We start from the raw sequence: 19,420 nt of genomic DNA, 5'->3' as shown, positions 1-19,420 counted from the left end.
TTGTTTCTTGATTTTTGATTTTGTTATATATTTATGGAATGTGTCGTGTTTGTTTGATTTATCTTTTTCTTTCAGGAGCTGGGGTCCCACGGGTGAAAGGTCTCTAGTGGTGGTGGTGCTACTTTAAGTTTGCTGTGTCATGTGACACTTGACGTGTGTGTGATCCGAGGTCACAGTAGTGTGTGCTGTTCTACAACCAGTACGGACGACCTTCACTGTAGTGGGTAACCCCAGCCCTGTGCGTGTGCATTTACTTTCATCCTATGATTTTTCTTGTTTATGGTTATTCAATCATTTGAGTTTAACTTTTCTTTTTGTATGCTATGACGTGCTTGGACCGTCAAATTGAGCCGCTCCAAGATATTTTTATATTTGTCTTTTATGCAATTGTTATTAATAAATACTATTTTTATACTAGATACCCATGTTCTCGGCTGCCTTAATTTACGAAGAGAACGAATCTGTGTGATCTTAAACTTGTGGGGTTTACTTCTAGTTCCTGGGTTTAACCCTCCCAGGTGGCGTAGTCGGATATTTAAGTAATAAATTAACTGGTTCATTCGTGAACTTTTCTCAGTAGCGCCCCGCCACAAAAGCATTTAATTCTTGCAATATTTTTCAGATGATAGTATGCTGATTTAGTTAGACATGACTACTGAAGCTAAGGTCTGACTCTAGAGACACACCGAGATTCCTGCCTTGATTTTGTTGTTTGACCTTTAGAGTAAAGGTACGTGTTCACCTTGAGAACTTCATCTTTATTTCCAAACGCAATGACTTCAGTTTTGTCTTTGTTTAACTGAAGAAAGTTTTGGCACATCCAACTATTTATTTCATCAATGCATTTGAGCAGGGAGTCAATGGGGCTGTAATCATTAGGCGATAGGGCTAAGTATATCTGTGTGTCGTCTGCATAGCTGTGGTAAGAAATTTGGTTATTTCTCATTATTTGGCTCATTGGGAGCATGTACAGGTTGAATAGGAGAGGCGCAAGAATTGAGCCTTGGGGGACTCCGCATGTCATGGATATCCACTCAGACTTATGGTCACCTATACTAACATAATAACCTCTTGCTTCTAGGTATGACCTGAACCATTTTAGGACTATCCCAGAAAGCCCCACCCAGTTTTCCAGCCTGTCTATAAGTATGTTGTGATCGACCTTGTCAAATGCAGCACTGAGGTCGAGTAGGACCAGCACGGATAATTTGCCTGAATCAGTACTTAAGCGAATGTCGTTTACTATCTTAATAAGCGCTGTCTCTGTGCTGTGATGCGGGCGGAAACCCAGATTGAAAATTGTCAAAGTATCCGTTTGAGCTTAAGAATTTGTTCAGCTGGTTGAAGACAACTTTTTCAATGATCTTACCTATGAAGGGAAGATTTGAGATCGGTCTATAGTTGTTTAATATGGTCTTATCCAGATTGCTCTTTTTCAGGAGGGGTTTGACAACAGCAGTTTTCAGGGAGTTTGGGAAACTTCCAGAGGGAAGTGAGGCATTTACCACATCTAGGAGATCTGCTTCTAAACAGTTTAACACACTTTTGAAAAAAGATGTGGGAAGTGTGTCAAAGGCGCAGGTTGATGTTTTAAGGCAGGGGTGTCAAATTCAAATTTATTAAGGGCCATGCTGAGGGTTAGTGATAAATTCAGGGGCCAGACATGCATTTTTAAAGTGTTCTTTTGTTTAATGAATTAATGTAGTGTACTAGTAACTGTACGAAACCTCCTATTAATTAAAATTCAAAGTTTTAATCTAATTTTTCAAGATACTTCAGAACTTCATAATGCAAAACATTTTTGTCACATGCAGTATATTTCTTTCTCGAAACAAAACAAGAAATAAAGTCTTTGACAAGCAAAACTGATTTACAAAACAAAATGTCAACAAGACTTTGTTATGAAGAATATGAAAACAGTCAACAAGTTCTCGGATATAGTATTATTTTGCTTTCAATTTAAGATAATAATCAATATAAATCCATGAATGTGTTTAAGAAATTATACATGTCACTTTTTAACTCCTACCAGACACTCTGCACCTTTTATTAGAAATTATTTTGTCTATTCTAGGGTTAATGTCTTTTGCCATGGCTACCTTTAATACAGAGACGAGATGCTTGTCTGTGAGGCGGGACCGGTGGGATGTTTTAGTCAGTTTCATTATGGAGAACATCTGCTCGCAGGAGTATGTGCTTCCGAACATAGACATGATGCGTGCAGCATGAAGGCGAAGGTGTGGCATCGATTCAGCGAGTAGAGGTGCAAATTCAGCTGCCCCAATTGACTGGTATTGGGCTTTTAGATGAGTTTTACATTAAGATCGTTGAGGTGCTCCGTTATATCACACAAAAATGCTCAGCCATTTTTCATTCTCGAGCTCGGGGATGGACTTTTGTTTGCATTCCATGAAATGTGCGATCTCAGTGCGAGTATCAAAAAATCTTCGCAACACTTTACCTAGACTTAACCAGCGCACTTCTGTGTGGTAGGGGACATCCTCATGCACGCAATGTTCCTCCTCTAAAAGTGCTCTGAATTGCCGGTGATTCAAACCCTGTGAACGAATAAAGTTTACTGTCTTGTTTACAACTGTCATTACATGTCCCATATCCAGCACCTTACCACATAGTGCCTCCTGGTGAATGATGCAGTGGTGGGCTGTCAGGTTTTAACCTGTATGCCTCACCTTTTCTCGAACCAAACCGACCAAACCATGGTACTCACCGCACATCGCAGGTGCACCGTCCGTTGTAAGACCAACAAGTTTATTCCACTGCAATTCTGCGTCAGTGACACACTGCTCAACTTGTGAGAAAATGTCCTGTCCAGATGTTGTCCCGTGCGTCGCTCTTATATCCAAAAGTTCCTCAGTGACAGAAAACTGTGCGTCTACCCCTCGAATGTATACAGAGAGCTGGGCAGTGTTTGTTTTGTCTGTACTCTCATCTACGGCCAGTGAATATGCAACAAAGTCCTTAGCTTTTTCTTTTAACTGGGCCTGCGTGTCAGAGGCCAGCTCATCCACCCGACTAGCCACAGTGTTTCGGGAAAGGCTGATGTTAGCAAAAGCTTGTTTTTTGTCCGGGCACACAACACCACATACCTTATCCATACAGACTTTAATAAATTCTCCCTCTGTAAACGGCTTGCATGCTCTTGCTATTTCCTCCGCAATAATGAAGCTTGCCTTCACAGCTCCCTCGCTCTGACTGTTCATAGTTCTTTTACTTTTCACTGCCGCATATCCATGTCCATGCTTCCATATTGGTCATGCTTCGTTTCGAAATGCATTCTTAGATTATACTCTTTAAAAACTGCTAGTGACTCTTGACATATTAGACACGTTGGCTTGTTCTTGTACTCACAGAATAAATACTCTGTTTCCCATCTTTGTTGGAATTGTCGATATTCACTGTCAACTTTTCTTTTTTTAGCCATTGTGCTAGCCACCCTTTTAGCTTAATTTGCGTTGTATACAGTTATCATCACCTAGTAGTTATTCTCTGATACAATTAGTGTTGAGTAGAGCACGACAGCGCCCCCTGCGTTTCAATGTTGTCACTGGCCTAATTTTTCACAGCAAACGGGCCACATTAAAAGAATAACCATAACAAGAATTTGTTGGAGGGCCGTCTATGGCCCGCGGGCCTTGTAATTGACACATGTGTTTTAAGGTGTTGAACGGTTTCTTCCTAATTTTTGCCATCGATTTCTTCAAAATCAGACATTGTAACTACTTTCTCAGGTTGTGGTGTGATCTGCCTGACCCCAGCGCTATTCAAGGATGTGCTGATCACCTTTCTAATGTTATTGATTTTATCAGAGAAGAAAGAAGCAAACTCACTGCACTTGCTGTCTGAGAGCATTTCACTGGCAATCTGGCTTGGGGGGTTTGTCAGTTCAATTCAATTCAATTCAAATTTATTTATATAGCGCTTTTCACAATTTGCATTGTTCCAAAGCAGCTTTACAGGGGAAAACCGAAAAACCCAAGAAAGGGTAAAACACACTACATGGTGTTTTATAAAATAATCCAATTATTCTAGTAAATGATATCCAATGTCAGCATCTCCCGGTGGTTTATTTAGCAAATGTTTGGCTGAAAAGATGCGTTTTTAATCTAGATTTAAATTGGGCGAGTGTGTCTGATCCTCGAATAGTGTCAGGAAGGCAATTCCAGAGTTCGGGTGCTACGTATGAGAAAGCTCGACCCCCTTTGGTGGATTTAGTTATTCTAGGTATTATCAACAGTCCTGCGTTTTGAGATCTTAGAGAGCGTGATGGGTTGTAGTGTGATAGAAGCTCTGTTAGGTAGGAAGGGGCTAAACCCTTTAAGGCTTTATAAGTGATTAAAAGAACTTTAAAGTCAATACGATACTTAATGGGTAGCCAGTGAAGGGTTGATAACATTGGGGTTATATGATGGTATTTTCTGAACTAACTGTAGTTCGTTTATTGATGATGCAGGACAAACACTAAGTAGCGCATTACAGTAGTCAAGTCTTGAGGTCACAAATGCATGAATAAGCTTCTCCGCGTCAGCAACACACAGAATATTTCGTAGCTTGGCAACATTTCTTAGGTGGAAAAAGGCTGTTTTTGTGACATTTGAGATGTGATTTTGAAATGACAGGTTGCTGTCTAATATAACGTCTAGATCTTTTACTGTATTTGTTGGAGTAACAGTACATCCTTCAATTTGCAGTTTATAATCAGAAATATTCAGTTTGCGTGTCTTTGGTCCGATACGTAATATTTCTGTTTTATTAGAATTTAAAAGAAGGAAATTACAGGTCATCCAATGTTTTATATCTTCAATGCACTCTGGCAATTTGGATAGCTGGGAGGAATCATCTGGTCTTGATGAGATATATAGCCGAGTATCATCTGCATAGCAATGGAAGCTAATTCCATGTTTTTTAATAATGTTTCAGAGGGGAAGCATGTATATGGAGAACAGCGCGGGTCCCAGAACCGATCCCTGGGGTAATCCATAATTTACTAGCGTTAGATTGGATGATTCCCCATTTAAATGGACAAATTGATGTCTGTCTGACAAGTAAGATCTAAACCATTGTAGTGCCTGTCCCTCAATACAGGTATAATTGTGTAAGCGATCTAGAAGTATGTTATGGTCTACGGTATCGAACGCAGCACTAAGGTCAAGCAGGACCAAGAGTGAGATGTTACCTTTATCTGATGCTATAAGCAGGTCGTTTGTAATTTTAACGAGCGCAGTTTCAGTGCTATGATGCGATCTAAAGCCTGACTGAAATTTTTCGTGCATGTCGTTATTTTGTAAGAAGGAGCACAACTGAGTGCACACTACTTTTTATAGAATTTTAGACAGCAATGGGAGATTTGAAATCGGTCTATAGTTTCCTAGTTCGTTTGGATCTAAGTTTGGTTTCTTGATTAGAGGCCTAATGACGGCCATCTTAAAGGGTCCTGGGACATGGCCTAGATTAATTGACGAGTTGATAATGTTATAAATGGGCTCAATTGCAACAAGTAGTAACTCTTTTAATAATTAAGTTGGTATGGGGTCTAGTAAGCAAGATTTGGAGGTTGAGTTTTTACAATTTTGTCACGAATGTTTTCGATTTTCTCTGTAAAAAATTTCATGAATTCATTGCTACCGAGGTGCGGCGGAATAGCCAGGTCAGGTGGTGTCTGTTTATTTGTTAATTTAGCGACTGTGTCTGTCTACAGTAGTGAAAAGAGTCCGGGTGTTGTTTAAGTTGCTGTTTATAATATTTGAGAAGAAAGTCTGCCTAGCTTTGCCTAGTTCCATATTGAAAGCATGGATGGTGTCTTTGTAGATGTTATAATGGACTACAAGTTTTGTCTTCCGCCACAAGCGCTCTGCTTTTCTGCATTGTCTTTTCATATTTTGCACCGCTGTTGAGTTTCTTCAAGGTGCTTTTTGTCTACCACTCTTCCTGACTTTCACAGGAGCAATATCATCAATTACACTTTTAACCTTCGAATTGAAAGAATCAAGGAGAGAATCAACAGAGTCAGCAGATATGCTTGGTGTTAAAGATATGGCTGTAACACTCCCGTCCGTTTCCCTGCCTGTTTTTCCCCATGGACTTAAATTCACTATCCCGCACCTGTCCGTCATTTGTAATCACGTCGTTTCCCGCACCTGCCAGCCATCAGTTTCATCACCAAAGACTATTTATACTCTGTGTTTCTGTTTTCCCATTGTCGGTTATTGAATGTTTCCATGTACGTGTACCAGTCTGTGTTTAATTTATTAAAAGTCACCCGTTTTCGTATGCCTGGATACTCGTCTGTCTCTCTCCGGCACGACACCGGGACAATGGCCTTCATAAATAGTACACTAGTGTTCTCATTTAAGCATCTCTTTGTGGTGGAAATTTTCATGACGTGGGTTTCTTCACGCTAATCTCTGTAAAATTTGATTCAAGACTGTCTATCTTGTTGTTCTTAAATTCCTTAGAAATGTTTTGCTACGTGGCAGACCACTCAGCTCCTTTACCCTTGAGCAAAGACCACGAGGTTCTGGTGAAGATAGGAGATGGCGACACATTTTTGTTACCAAAGATACGTTCTTGCTCAAGGGAGGGGAGAAGAAGGGGTGTCATGTTTGGATCGTATAAAAGCCCTGTAAGTGAGAAGGAGGGCACCTTCTCTCTGCACCATGCTTGTGATGCAGACTGAATGTCAATAAATATAAAATACCTTGCAAGGTAACTCATCCTCTCTGTGTGTTGCATTTGTCTAAAGTGTTTAAAAACTCACTTTGATTAAGGAATAAGAAAATTCCACAACATCTTCTTGACAGACACAGATCTAACTTCAATGGCAGGGGAAATCAATATTAGAGTTGAGCCGGATACTCGGCTGAAACGAGTATCCGGTACGGATAAAGCATATTTGCCGAGTACAAGTATTATACGAGTAATACGAGTCAATATCTGTGCTCGGATGGAATAAAAATCCTCATTGGGTAGCTGACTGTGTCTGCTTTCTGTGATAGGCTAGTCACAGCGCCCCTCCCTTACACATACACATTTGCTGAGTCCCGCTCTGCTCACTCACTCACACACAGAACAGCTCTCTTTCTCTCTCTGTCTCTCCCTCAGTCACTCAGGTTCGCGGGTCTTTTCCGTTAACTTTTAGGGTTTCTTCAGCTTCAGGTTTGTTTTTTATTTCGGTTTTTTTTGCAGTACTTATTAACCAGTAGAGTTCTGGTAAACGTGGGGTTTGTTCAGACGTGGTGCTTGGTAGAACGCGACTAGCGTTGCGTCTCTGCCTGTCTGAGATTTTTTTTTCTTTTTTTAACCGTCTGCTGACTCTAACCAATTTTTTGACTTCAAGCAAAAAAATAAAGTAAGTAAGTTAGTGGTATAAAATCAGCAATAAATATAACAATTTCTGATCAACCCATAGCAATTGCATGATTAAAAATAACATACTGGTTAAAGCCCCGCCCCTTTCAAGACAACCCGACCACTTCCTGGTTAAACCCCGCCCACTTCCAGGTTAGGCCCCGACCAGTCCGAGTACAGATACAGATACAGATAATTCATATGGTTAACAGATACAGATAATGCTGTACTCGCTCATCCCTACACTCTAAAAACTCCTGGGTATGGGTTATTTTTGACCCAAATCCTGGGTTAAAAAGGGACCAACTAATTTCTGGGTTATTTCAACCCAGAAAAATGGGTTATTCTTTTTGACCCAACTTCTGGGTTAAATACCTGACCCAAATGTTGGGTTATAATTACCCAACATTGTAGTTAAAATAACCCAACTTCTGGGTCAAAAGAACAACCCCAATATTTGGGTTGAAATAACCCAGAAATTAGTCCCTTTTTAACCAAAGGTCAAATATAACCCAACTTGGGTTACTATGCCAGTATCCCTTATTTCAGAAAATAAAACTTCAGACAATTACACTCTTCAAGCTTTTTTACATTTTTATTGCATTCAATTAAATTCATTATAAAAAAACACACACTTGGACCTATTCATTTTTAGGTCACACTGAAACAACACTAGAAAAAATAGAAAAATCAACAACTCTCAAACATTCTTAACTTATTCAAACACAGCTTAACACAATCAAACAGGTTTGCAATTAAGCAAGGCAGTCTTTAGAAACTTTACAGGTTTAGATTCCGATCCCTCAATCTGATAAACAACTTGCTGGAGAAACTCCCATGCGGGAGCACACTGCTTGGGGTAGTTGATATCAAGAACATAAAATGCCTTGAAGCACACGTCAACTGCCCCAAGCAGTGTGCTCTGAGGGAGTGCCTGACCAGCTAATATGACGAATGCCTGTGAAGCACATTGATGGGGATCTCCCAGCATCAGGACTGATGGGAATGGCTTTGCCTGCATGAGGTATTCCACCATATTTGTTCCAACCTAAAACAGACAGAGACAGAAAGATAGACAAAAGAAAGTGAATATTGTGTAGAAGGTGAATTGTAAGCAAGATAATAGACTACCAGTTTGTGTTATAATGCTGATACTAACTGTACAAGGAATTCAAATGAACTATGGTTCTTTGGTGTGTTCAATGTGTACAAGAACATGTGGATTGAGAACCACTCAGAGTAATAAAACTTAACATCTTTAACTTCACTTTCTAGTCAGATTGCTTACTTAGATCAGAAAAAAATTATATTGCATATTTGACTATTGAAGATTAATCCTATTAAACTAACAAAAGCTATTCAATCAAGAGCAGTGAGTGATGTCCTTGTCTTTTGATGTTTGACATTAAACAGACAGCAGTAAAGGCTACTGCCCCTTTAAGACCTAATGCACGAATATGCGTCATCTTTCTCGACTGTATAAAGTTCAATTAAGGCACATACAGACTATGCACCCGGTAGGGAGACACTGCCTTAGATGGCATCACCCAAAACTTAAATAAAAGAGAGAGGTACCTTGTTTTTTAAAAAAAAACAGGATTCACCCTTTAGCTTTCACATGAAACGTGTCACTTGGTTTGCCTTCTTTCACCTGTACAGTATATTTAGAAAAAGAATATTCTCTCTCAGACTGGTGCTGAGAAACTGGTCTATTGTACATACAGGCATTTGGTGTATAAACGCTGTCCGGGACTCTTCAGTGGAGTGCCGGATAGTCTTCTTCCCAACCCTGTAGACGGCCTGTGGCACCATGGTGGGTAGGAGTGTTAGCGCTAGTTCCCCTTTGGCATCTGTATGTTAACAATATTCTAGGTATCAGTATGTGTGTGGAAAAAAAAACTTTTTGTAGAAATATGTAAATGAACAGATATTTGTGTCTCAACAAACTGACAAATGTGTCCAAAAGGAAAGGAATCACAGGACCCTTGCCATAGAACACACAAAAGGTCAGTTTTAACTTACCCAGTGACATGTCCTCAACAGAAAGTGAAGGGAGTTTATTATCCTGCTTGGCCAAGTACAGGACCTTTTCAGCATATTCAGGGATCCAGGTCTCATAATTTAGGTGCAGCCTCACCATGCAGCACCTGAAAGTCCTGCACTATCTAAAAAAAACACAGGAAACAAAGGAAAATATTTGATATCCGCTCCTTCGATACAAAATGTAAATAAGATATTGCAACTATATGTTCCAGTGGAACCATACCATGCCCGGACTGGTGAGATGAGGGTACTCTGTGAGGAGTTCCAGTATGTTCTTGGAGCTATTAGCCCGGATCCAGTTGGCTCTGCATAACACTGTGTCCTTCATGTAGGACTGCACTTGGGTGAAAGGCTCTGAATTGTGTTTCAGCCATTCCTTCTGTTGGAGGGCCCTTTCTTCTGGAATGGTTGATTCTCCAGAGAAACACAAGAGATTACAAATAAATTTATGAGTTTTCTTCCTGTAGCCTGCGTTCAGACAGGGAAGCTAGCGACGGTTTTCAATTCATTTTAGTGGGGGTCGTGCATTTCACTGTTTCACTAGTTTCTCTGTTAAACTGATATATGGTATTGGCACAAGTTCAGTATGACAACTTTGAAAATCTTTTCAATATGCTTAGGGGGTGAGTGTCCAAAAATGCAAAGTGCCTGTTGTTGTGGCGTCAGCTATTTTCACTTTTTCTTTATCTACCAAAATCAAGAAACAAACAACAGAGACGAACATACAAATCTGATCCTTTCACTCCTACATTGTATACATTTTCCGTCATTGATAATGAAAATAAACGACTTTTGGGAGTCTGTGTCACCTGGTATGTATGCCCTTCGTGAGTGGATGGCTTCAGGCATTTGTTGACTGGACCCACGGTTTGACCTCTTTCTAACGTTCCGTAGTCTTTCTTCGAGGAAGCCTGTGGCTGGGTAGTGGAACACTCCTCCCTCCTTTATTACCTTCCTGGCTTTTGTGTACCATATTTCCTGGAAAAAAAGATAGAACTTTCCAAGAGGGACATTTTTAATCTTTTAACAAAGTTTTGCAGTAGAGATTACACACATCAGGTACAGATAAGGAACAATTAGGGGGTTAAAAGCAAAATTAATGGAAATGATACATGTACACATACAACATATTATGTCTTGTATGACCCACTCATCTCATTAGACACCATTGTTTATTAAGTGCATTCATATGTTTGTAAAAAAAAAGTTTAAAGTTATAATTCAGCATCAATTTCCATATGAACCGAGATAATTAAACTCACATAGCCACTGTCTGATCCATCATTCAAGGTTGGGAATGTCTGCACCAATGATAGTGCCAGGGCGTTTTTTATGTTTGTGGATGGCCTGTAAATGTAAAAAAACACTTTAAATAAATAAACAAAGAATTGGCACATGAATGTACAGCCTCTAGATTTAAATATTTCCAGAAGAAAGACAATGTGAAAATATGAGGGACATTGACATTCAAATACTCAACCTAATAATGCAAGCACCGACAAAGAACCTGAACACAAAACAATTATGTTTACGTCTGTTGCATAGCTTTAAAGGGGACCTATTGTGGTTTTCCTGTTTTTCAGACTTATAAATAAGTTTCAGGCTGTGTTTTGTTGTCTGGGTCAGTTTCCGGGTTCAAGACGTACTGTTGTATGGATGAAGTCGACATTTTTTAAAGTAAACAAGCCAATTTTTGTACTTTTCATTTACTGGGTGTGACAACTTCCTTGAATGTGAGCAGAAGTGTCTCTCCCACCTCCCCCTGGGCTGCTGCATGCAGGGGTGAAGCACTAGATCTGAGTGCAAAGCAGGAAAGCGCCAGAATGGAGGAATACACATCTAGCTTCTATGCAATAGTAACAGAGTTTTTTGTTGATGTACATTTTCATGTGTGCTTCACTGAGGTCCAATACCATACTAAAAAGCCCATGAAATGAGCATAGTAGGGCCTCTTTAAGTTATACCAGATGTATGCCATATTTAACATACCTCTCTCCAAACCTCTCAATCAAGAAAGACACCAGAATTTGGGTCAGAGCGATCCTTTGTTTTCTATTGATGACTCCAGTGTCTTGAAGGTTATTCATTATTTCTGTGCCACTGGACACTGCAGAAAGAACTTGTCGGATATCCTAAAATAAATGACAAGAATAGTTGTAGAGAATTCATTGCAATTTACCAATTTAACCCTGGCATACCAATTTTTGACAAAGTCACAAATAAAAACATGAATATTTGATATCCTGACCTGAAGTTTAAGGTAAAGGGGAAAAAGTACTTAAAGACTTGTAATGTATGCTTTAATAATGTATTAGTGCTTCATTCCATCCATCAACTTCAACTTGATCTGTAGTAAGGGCACATTTCCCCAGAACAATTAGCTACTGTGAGTGCCAATCTGTAAACAGAGAAAAAATAAACACTTACAAGTGGTGGAACTGCTTCTAACACCAACACTTGATTTGCCTGCGATTCTTCCAGGGGGCATATGGGGTCAGCATCATGGCTTCTGTATTCATTAGAAGTCGAAGGTTGAGGTGACGCAGCAGCTGGCGGAGCATTAGAACCCTTCTGAAGAAAAGAAAATATATAAATAATATTTTAATCTTTAATCTTTAGATTAAATGGGTTTGGCTACCAATGTACAGGCACAAAGTCAAAAAATATTATTTTGTCAGCAGTAGACTCTTGTCTTAAGTAACCAGTGCATCACAGATCAAGCTGAGTGTCATAGGGTTGTGTATAGTGTTTAGTTATAAAAAACAAAAAACCCACTTTTACTTACAGTCCAATTTATCCAATCTCAGTAGTCCAAGTAGTGTCCCCTCCAAGTTTGCCAAATATTTATGGCATTCATTGTGTCTTTGGGGTGATACTAATCCTCTTTCACTGAGGTAGAAATACTTAAGACTAACTTAATTTGGTTGGTGTGTTCTCTCGTCAACAAAACAGTGGCAGTGGCCGTGTAAACTGCAGTCTAAAAAAGTCTGTAGCGCAGAGAGATGTAAGAAGTGTCATCATGTTGTCTATATGACTTGACTGCGTGTAATGGGTGATGATCAAGTAGCTCTTCCACATCAATAGCTAACAAATTCTTAGTGGGGGTCACACTGTACGCAAAAAGATGTTTTTCAAACCCCAGTTTCCCATTTCTGCACAACAAGCTTTATTCTCGACCTGCCCATTTGTTCCAGAACCAAAATGGTTTTTATTAGCCCAAACTGAGGGTCCCCATCTTTGTCATTGGACATAAACACCATCATGCCTGATCTATAAGTGGTACCCTTAACCGTGACCCTGGCCGGTACGTACAGCTCTGTGAAAAGTGGGAGCCCTATCAGACCACTTTGGATGTCTTTATAGCCTTCGAGGTTGGCTAGAAATGTTGTGTATCCTGGACCAATTTCTGTGTTGTGACTTAACAAAGACCCACACATGAAACTGTAGCACTGCATAATCTGGTGTCTATATGCCATTGTTTTACAGATGTTTCGGAAGTTGCAGGTGACATGACTGACACGTTTGAAGAATCCATGTTTGCCTTCAAAACGCATTGACCACAGCTGTATCAAGGGTCCGAGTTTTTGAAACACCTTTGGATAATGGAGCATGAAATGATGTTTTGGCCGCAGATGTAAATGAGGATAGAGCTCTAAGAAAAGAGAGTGGTGGTCTTCAATGATTTTGCTCAGGTAACGTGTTGCTGCAAGAGTAACAGATGGTGAGAAGATGATCTCCATGGACATGAGTAAAAGTAGGAGAAGCTCCCATTCCTTACTATCAGTGGGGATGAGGTCACCTATCATTAAAGGCAGTAAACGAAGTAGGCACCACATCTGAGCTGCAGACTGTCGCAGAGGGCTGTCAATATTCTTGAGGTCACTCTTGCTTATTAACGATGGCTTGTTTCCCACATCAGAAAAGCCATAATCAAAGCTTGTAATGCGATAGTTAAGCTTATCTAGTGACATGTGCTTTTGCTCAATTAAAGATTTTAACACAAGCTTGACTTCGTATGCCCCTACCCCTTCCAGAATGTCATGCATTATATCCACAGCTACATTGTCTGTCACATGGTAGAAAGACAGGCTGTTAAGGACACTGTCCCTTTTAAGGCCCGTCTTAGAGGGGTTGTCTGTCTCCAAATCTGCCCTGTGAGTATTGGCATCACGAAAAAGGTCAAGATCTTCCTGTGTCTGTACTCTCAAGACATCTCTGTGTACTCTACACAGCCGACACACATGATTTCCACTGAAACTCTCACTATACCCAAGAATAGCATTTAAACCCAAATTGTCTCCGACTACCTGGACAACTGTGAATTTCACTACTCCTTGAAAGTCACGGGTGTTAACAGTGATGCCATCCTTCTCGAGACACTTTAATTCATCCACGATTGGGCGCAACACTGCATCAATGCCATAGGTCTTTGCGTCGTCTGATTTATAAACTGCTAGCAGGAAGTGTGACTGTAAATTGGACAGGAGATCTGTTGGCAAACTCTTCAGGATGAAATATATAAATCCTAACTTGTGAACTACAGTCTTGGACCCAAGAGGATTAACGGTTTCACAATCATCATTGTACAACAACAATGGCACAGACACCTCTTTCGAAAAGAGTGGATGTGATTTACAAAATTCTCCGTCAAATACATCCTGAAGACAATCCCTCTTTTTCCTTTGCCATTCCATCATTGCCTGTAAAATGCCAGGAAGTTCCAGAATCTTGACTAGGAGAGGCTTGAGCGGAATACGCTGATAGGTATCAGCCACAACAACTTGTCGGACACTGCCAGTGACTGAATCCCTCTGCTGAACATATGAGACGCTTGGTAAGACCTCCTCAACTGGCTGAATGAAGTTTCCAGAGTTTGTGAAATACTTTATCTGTTTGTAGTCTGTCTCCAATCCTTTGAAAGGCTCGGCTGCATCTGAAAACTCCTGCCGGAGCTCTTCTACCTGTGGGCTCTGATCGTGACCTAACCGACTAAACAGTGACATTGTCTTGGTTTTTAGTCTGTTCACAATGTCACCAATTAAACTTGAGGTGTGTGTAACCACATAGTTTATGTTAGTAAATGTCTGGGAAGACCTGGATCTTAGATGAGCTAGAAAAAGGGCTACTCTGTCTGTAATTCCCTCTTGCTCCAATTCATCCCAAACATCGTCTAACTGCTCTGCTTGTACAGCTTCAACTTGTTCTTGATTATCATCTTCATCAACATTAAAAACATTAGCAGGCTGATGCAATACATTGGCAGGCTGGGTCAGAGCCTGGTTCTCTTCGTGTTCCCTATGTAGGTGCCTTCTATATGAACGAATGAAGGAAAATGTTCTGTTACAACTGCTTTCACAACACTGAAAATATGTTGTTGAACTATTTACGTTGTGAACTGTGCGTAAATGTGATAAGAGAGACTTCATATCACCAGGGATTAGCCTTTTGCACTTAAAGCATGTATACGCCATCTGCCTGTTGATCAGCGGTGATGAAACCCCTTGCGCTCTAGTGGAGATAACTAACAAATTCTCTGAAGAGCTTTAGGAATTTAAGCCTGGGGCCAACTTTGGGGACAAGATGTTTTATAGTGTCCTCATCTAATAGAAGAAATGCCTCCTCATCTATGTCTTCACCTGAAAGACAGAAAACAAGACAACATGAGTATTGTTAACAAGTCGAGACAATTGTAAACCAATCATCAGACACTGTTTGATTATCAAGCTAACAAAATAATCAATTTTAAGGGAATGCTGTGGTTGTTGTTTTTTTAAACGTGGCCCAATTTGCTATTTAACTAATGTGGTTATTTGAAGCATTACACATTTTGTGTGAATGACAGTCTATACTGTCCATCTTTTCTTTCATTAACAGGTGTAATAATGACATTAATGCAAAGGTAAATATCTGGCAGATTATTATGAGGCGCCGTATAGGGTGTAAATCAAACTGCGCGTATGAATACATATATGAAAGCGTGCATACACACATATACATTGCTCACATATATATTATGTTAGTAATGCATGCATGTACACTTTTTCACGCATACATATAAACTCGATGCGTGTAAACACATCTATAAAACACTCGCACATACATATAAACTCTGGGTACACGCACACACATCTATAAAACACTCGCACATACATACAAACTCGATGCGTGCAAACACACCTGTACAACACTCGCACATACATACAAACTCTGGGTACACACACACATTTTACATTTACATTTATTCATTTGGCAGATGCTTTTATCCAAAGCGACTTACAAGTAGTTTTTTACAGTGTCACATTACTGCAGAGCAATCAGGGGTAAGGTGCCTTGCTCAAGGGCACTTCAGTCATGACCTGCTGGCACTGAGATTTGAACCGACAACCTTCTGATCACAAGACCAACGCTCTAACCCCCAGGCAGTAAGAGTAAATGGCTCACCTCTAAAATTCTCAATCAGCTCAGACAGCCGCCACTCAGTAAGCTTATCAGCGACAAATAAATCCATTTAAAATGACCTCGAGAAAACATAGCAAAATAGAGGTTAGCAACAATTTGAAGACATGACAGGCTTCTTTAAATCTCACTAGTTATACTAGTTATACTCACTAGTTATTATACCGTGCCAGTAGAGCACTGTATAATATGATAAGAACAGCGCAGCTGGTTAACATTGTGTTCCCTCGTCGCTCTATCCGCGGCTAAAGGGTGTCGCACACCGGACGAGAAGCGTATTTACATTTTAAACACATTATTTTCTATGAGTGTAAGTTACACACACCGGCGGCGCCATTCAGCGTCTGTCCGCGGCGCCCAGCAACGGCTAAGGACCTCGTTCAAAATCCTGCAGCGCCACAGAGCGCCATGTACATAGTTTTATATTAAATGTACACTTATTTGTCTCAAATCGTCGTAAATGTATATACTGACTTCACCATGAGCTGCAATATATATTTAGTGATACATTAATTTACAGAAATCAGTTGTGCGAATGAAAATTGCTGATGCTATTGTATTTTCTGGTGATATTCTCAATTCATTCAGTTAACGGACGCTCTGAGGTAAAGTGTTCAGACTGCAGACTCATCAACGGTTGTATTTAATTATACAGTACAATCATAACATAGTAGCCTACTGACATTATCTTAATTCCGCAATGTCCTTAAACATAACAATATAGCTGGCCATAAACGGAGATACCTCGAGTAGGCGGCGCAGCGCGGCGCTTCTCGTCCGGTGTTCGACCCCCTTAGCGCGGCATGAAGTCGCTACTAGCTGCACTGTACTTATCGTATTACTACAAGTATTAGCCAAAGTGAATTCAGTCATTTTCTTCTACATTAAATAGGTCCTAAATGTAACGTATATCCATGTGTAAAAAGCATATTAACCATTTTGACAGCTAATTTTGTGAACTTATCTTTATTTTAATCATTCAAATTTGTCTGGGTGGTTAACAACAGTTTATTCTTTAGTGTAACAAACTCAAAACACATATTTATTTTGACTTTACACGGACTTTAAACTAGTTAGATGTTGTCGCGATATCCGCGGGCGGCTTATGCCGACCACTTTAAGTCATGGTCATTTTTTCAGCAAATGATGCCTAAACTAGCAACGGGGACATGTACACAGAAAAGTTAGGGTGACATCTACACTGAAAATACTTGCTTACCTTAAATACACGATGAAGTTGTCCTGAAGATTCCCAGGTCAAAACTATTCGAGCGGGTAGTGACGGTTATTTCAACCGTGAGAAAATTCCAGAACAACGGGGGGGAGGGGGAGGGGGGGGGGGGGGCTATTTGAAGCCGTGAACCCAGAATATGGGTTAATCCATGAAAAATAACCCAGAAACCTAAACAACCCAGGAATTGGGTCAAAATATTAGCCCTATAACCCAGAAAATGGTTACTATCTGAAAAAATAACCCATAATTTTAACCCAACACAAATAACCCAGAAAATGGGTTAAAGAAATAACCCAGGAGTTTTTAGAGTGTAATCAATATATCAAAGAAAATACATAAATGATCAGATAGTGCTACATCCTTAATAACAATAGATGAAATGTTTAGACCCTTACTGATAAGAAAATCTAGAGTGTGTCCACGATTGTGTGTGGGTCCATGTACATGCTGAGGTGTTATCATTGTGTGACGTGTCGGCCGCATGTCCAACCAGGTGCTGAGGTGAAGACATGTGGTCATTCATACGGTGTTCAGGTGTGTGTGTGCCATTCTGGTTGAGTGGATTGGCAGAAGGATGAAGGAGGGAGAAGTAGATCTTTTCCTTAAGGACTCTTGAACCCAGTTTGTTTGGCTGGTGGCCATTCTGTTGAAACCGTTGCCTCTGACTCCAGAAAAGATTGAAATTGTTAATGAAGTTCACTCCTTTTATATTGCAGGTTTTTTGCAGCCATGTATTAAGCCCAAGCAAACGTGAAAACCTGTTTGTTCCTCTTGCTGGGAGTGGTCCACTGATGAATGTTTGAACATTCAGTCTTTTTAGTGTTTCAAAGAGTTCATTAAGTCCTTCTAAAGAAGTTCTGACTGTTCTTTATGAATATAATTTTTCCCCACATGAATGATGAGTCGATTTGCAGTCTTATGTTTCATCAGAATGTTCTGAAGTTCCCTGTTTACATCAGAAGTTGTTGCTTGTGGAAGCCAGCACGTAGTTGTATCCCTGCTACTAATGTTACTTATGGATGTGATGTATGTTAATTGTGTTATTATTCCTTACCTGAGGATGGCGCTCTCGGTCTAGGATGTGTTAGGTGGGAACCTGCAAAAGAATAAATAAAACAAGAGTTCAGTTGAACGACAAGTCGCATGAAACCGTGTCTCTGTGAGTTATTAAAATACACATCCAATAAACATCACATGGTGTCAGAAGAAAACCATGGAGCAGTTGAAGCCTCCTAACAGTTTGGATTTCGAGGGAAACCTATCGGAAAACTGGCGAACATGGATTCAAAAGTTTGATCTTTATCTGATTGCAACTGGCATTGCAAAAAAAGAGTGACAAGGTAAAATGTGCGACATTTCTTAACGTGGCGGGAGATGATGCCATAAAGGTATTTAATACCATGGACTTTGATGATGATGTGGATGATTTTGATGTGCTCAAAGAAATGTTTCGAGAGTACTGTGAGCCAAGAAAGAATATTACCTATCTGAGGCATATGTTGTCACGAGAGCACAGGGACCGAACGAAAATGCATTGATGCATACGTAACTGACCTAAAAAATAAGGCGAAAGACTGTGAATTTGGAAGATTAAATGATGATTTGATTAAAGATCGCATTGTCTGTGGTGTTAACAATGACACAGTGAGAGCGAGGCTTCTCATAGAAACGGATTTGAACCAAGCAAAGGCTGTGGATATCTGTCGTGCAAACGAAAAAGCCATATAAAAGTGCTGCATGAAGAAGCAGAAGTGGCTGTGAACAGAATCATGAGGACAAAGTCAACTGTCAGACATGCGAATTTCAAAAATGCAGGGAAAGAAAAAGAGTGCACAAGATGTGGTTATGTACATGAACCAAGGAAGTCTCCAGTTTAGGGAAAAATATGTAATGAGTGCTCGCGGAAGAACCATTTCAGCCGCATGTGCAAAACACCACAACAAAAAGGCAAACCGAGAAGATTCGAGAAAAAAAGTCCATGAGATAGAACAGCAAGAAGATGCTGAATTGTTTATAGGTACCATCGAAGTTGAACAAAGTGAGCAAACAGCTAGCAAATGGCTGACACAAATGAATACAGTCTCTACCATGGAAAGTGAAAACAAGAAATGGACTCAAGAATTCAGAATAAACAACTGCATACTTACCTTTAAGCTAGATACAGGATATTGTCATTTAAAGACTTTGAGAAAACTTCTAACAAGACAACACCTCTGAAGAAATCCAACTGCACGTTAGTTACTTATTCTGGCCACACGATGAAGACAAAGGGTAAAGCAAGGCTTAAATGTGGTTTCAAAGACACTGAGTTTGATCTAGAAT

The sequence above is a fragment of the Barbatula barbatula genome, assembly GCF_947034865.1.
Source record: "Barbatula barbatula genome assembly, chromosome: 1".
Taxonomy (NCBI): Eukaryota; Metazoa; Chordata; class Actinopteri; order Cypriniformes; family Nemacheilidae; genus Barbatula; species Barbatula barbatula.
Note: the sequence above shows the minus strand (reverse complement) of the source record.